The sequence below is a fragment of the Loxodonta africana genome, chromosome 15, assembly GCF_030014295.1.
Source record: "Loxodonta africana isolate mLoxAfr1 chromosome 15, mLoxAfr1.hap2, whole genome shotgun sequence".
Taxonomy (NCBI): Eukaryota; Metazoa; Chordata; class Mammalia; order Proboscidea; family Elephantidae; genus Loxodonta; species Loxodonta africana.
The window spans coordinates 30403863-30407145 of NC_087356.1; the positions used below are offsets into that span (position 1 = coordinate 30403863).

General features: G+C 41.2%; 1 non-coding gene across 1 annotated transcript; it reads left to right on the plus strand.

Annotated features, from left to right (window-relative positions):
• The first annotated feature begins 2076 nt into the window (after positions 1-2076).
• On the plus strand, positions 2077-2183 carry LOC111751592 (U6 spliceosomal RNA). The gene has a single exon (XR_002786724.1). It is a non-coding gene; the product is annotated as a U6 spliceosomal RNA (small nuclear RNA).
• The last annotated feature ends 1100 nt before the right edge of the window (positions 2184-3283 follow it).

The following is a 3283-nucleotide window of genomic DNA, read 5'->3' on the forward strand; positions in this document are numbered from 1 at the left end:
TGCTTTTATTTTTTTACTTCCTAATGTATAACTATTAAACTCTAAGCTTTACTTTGATATTGAGTGGATGACAGGACCTAAAATTATTTTTTTTTTTTTCCCAATGAGGTAATTAAGTGTCCTAGAGTACTTTATAAATTATTATTTCTTTTCCTAACTACTATCCGTACGACCTTAACCAAATCACTTAACCTCTCTGAGTCAGAATTTCCTCCTAACAATTCTTACCTCACAGGGCTATTGTAGGGAGTTAATACTGTGTTGCTGTTTGTACAGCGACTGGCAACAAATAATCCATCGATAAATGTTACCTCGTTGTTATCAGCTCTTATTTGTGCTGCAACCTTCATCATTAAATGCTCATGTGACCGGATATTAAAATGGAACTCTTTCTTTTTTGAAGTTTTGAGTGAGATCTCAAAGCTGGAGAAAATAAATATCATGTACCCCTTGTTAAAAAACAAGTTCATGGACTATCTCTGCAAGACTTGCAAAAAGGATGGCTGGCCCCAAACAAATTCTGCCACCATTAGCTCCTATCCTCTCCAGGCTATATAAGAATAAAACAAGGATGCCTCAAGATGGAGTCAGAGTGCTGGGGCCTCCCCCATACATGGAGGAGGAGGTGAGTGCTCCTGAATGTGTCCAAGGATAAGAAGTTGTCCAACTGCTCTGACAGCATTGAGAAAGAGAAAGACAGACTTCTGATTGGTAAGGTCATGAGTTTCCTGTGGGACAGATGGGAATTTTGACCTTGAGACTGAAGCAGGGCCACTGGAAGAAGACAGGAGCTGAAGGGGAGTGATCAGTGTCCAATGGAGGAGGCATTGTCTATACAGGAAATCTCAGTTGGAGGCCTCCAGTTGGGGCATTTGCATCTGTCATGAATTGAATTGTGTCCCCCAAACTTTGATAGGCCATGATTCCCGGTATTGTGAGATTGTCCACCATTTTGCCATCTGATGTGATTTCCCTGTGTGTTGTAAATTCTATCTCTATGAAGTCGATGAGGTGTGATTAGTGGCAGTTTTGTCAATGAGGCAGGACTCAATCTACAAGATTAGGTTTAGTTTTAAGCCAATCTCTTTAGAGATGTAAAAGAGATAAGCGAGCAGAGAAACATGGGGACCTCATACCACCAAGGAAGCAGTGCCAGAAGCAGAGTGCATCCGTTGGAGCTGAGGTTCCTGTGTGAAGAAGCTCCTAGACCAAGGGAAGATTGATGACAAGGACCTTCCTCCAGAGCTGACAGAGAGAGAAAGCCGTCCCTGGAGCTGATGCCCTGAATTTGGACTTCTAGCCTACCAGACTGTGAGAGAATCAATTTCTGTTTATTGAAGCCGTCCATTTGTGGTATTTCTGTTATAGCAGCACTAGATAACTAAGATAGCATCCCTGGAGGAGCTAAAGGATAGAGTCAGTGGGGAACATAAGTAGAAGATCAAAATTTTTACCGTTAGTTGCCAAAAAGTTGGCTCCGACTCATGGCTACCTTAAGTATAACAAAAAGGAAATGTTGCCCAGTCCTGTGCCGTCTTCACAATCTTTGATGTCCAAGTCCATTGTTGCAGGTATTGTGTCAGTCCATCTCATGTAGGGTTTTCCACATTTTCACTGACTCTCTATTTTAAAAAAAACCAACCAATGCCGTCGAGTCGATTCCGACTCATAGCAACCCTCTACTTTACCAATAATTATGCCCTTTTCTAGCAATTGATCTTTTCTGGTGATGTGTTAAAAGTAAGTAAGACGAAGGTTTGCTATTCTTGCTTCTGTGGAGCATTCCAACTGTATTTCTTCTAAGACTGATAGAAGTTCAGGGTAGGGAGAAATATTGAAGGTGTCGACAAAAGTCGGTTTCCTTTTGTGGATCACAGAACCTGATTCAGACCAGAGTTCATAAAGAAAGGAGGTTTTAGTTTGGATGAAGGATTAAAATTTTAGTATTTAGCATTGAAGGTTTGGATTTTTGGACATCTGGTGAAATTCTGAAATTTTCCTGAGATTTCATCCAGTGTCTCAGAAGGAATATTAGAGAAAACCAGTTCGCCAGGGGATGGTAGAAAATCAAACGGTGTGCTTGCTTCGGCAGCACATATACTAAAATTGGAACGATACAGAGAAGATTAGCATGGCCCCTGAGCAAGGATGATACGCAAACTCGTGAAGCGTTCCACATTTTTTGCTGGTGAGGAGTGAGCTTTTTGGATCAGGTGGACACGAGACTATGTGGGCATCTCCTGCCTGGAGGGGAGATGAGAGGGTGGAGGGGGTTAGAAGCTGGCAAAATGGACACGAAAAGAGAGTGGAGGGAGAGAGCAGGCTGTCTCATTACGGGGAGAGTAATTGGGAGTGTGTTACAAGGTGTATATGGGTTTTTGTGTGAGAGACTGACTTGATTTGTAAACTTTCACTTAAAGCACAATAAAAATTATTAAAAAAAATCAAATGGTTTCCCGCTTAATACACTACTTAGTCCAGTTCAGTTACATATATTAATATTACTGCTTATTCACAGGTTTTCATTTCTGTTCTATTATTTCTCTCTATATCCATGTGTCAGGGGTACACTGTGATATTCACTGTAACTTTAAGCCATGTTTTAATATTTGGGAAAATTAAAAAAAAATAGTTTCCATTCGGTGAGGATCTATTCTGCATCAAGTATTATCTTACGTAATCCTCCCAACAAGCATGGAAGGTTACTATTTTCTCTATTTTAAGGCTGAGATCCGTTAAAATTAAAAAACCTTGCCCAACATCTCAAAGTCATTATGTGGCTATCAGATCCCAAAAATGCACTCTTGGCATTAGACCATGCCCAACCTGACAAGCCCCCTCATTCACCTTTTTGTAAAAAAACTTCCCAGTCTTGCCTCTTCATTTCTCCCTGTAAATTTAAGATAATTTTGACATGTCCTTTCACTGAATGAATAATGCACCTGATCAACTATATCCTTTTCCCAGGTCCTCTCTGCCACAGGGTGTAGGGTGTTGGTGGTTCAGTGGTAGAATTCTTGTCATTCCTGCAAGGAACCCAGGTTTGATTCCTGGCCAATGCACCTCAAGAGCAGCGACCACTTGCCTGTTAGTGGAGGCTTGTGTCTTTCTGTGACTTTGAACAGGTTTTGGGGGAACTTCCAGGCTAACACGGACTAGGAAGAAAGGCCTGGAGATCTACTTCTGAAAATCAGCTAATGAAAACCCTATGAATGACAGTGGCCTGATCCATAACTGATAATGGGGTCGTGCAGGACCTAGACAGCAGCTAACAACAAAAACT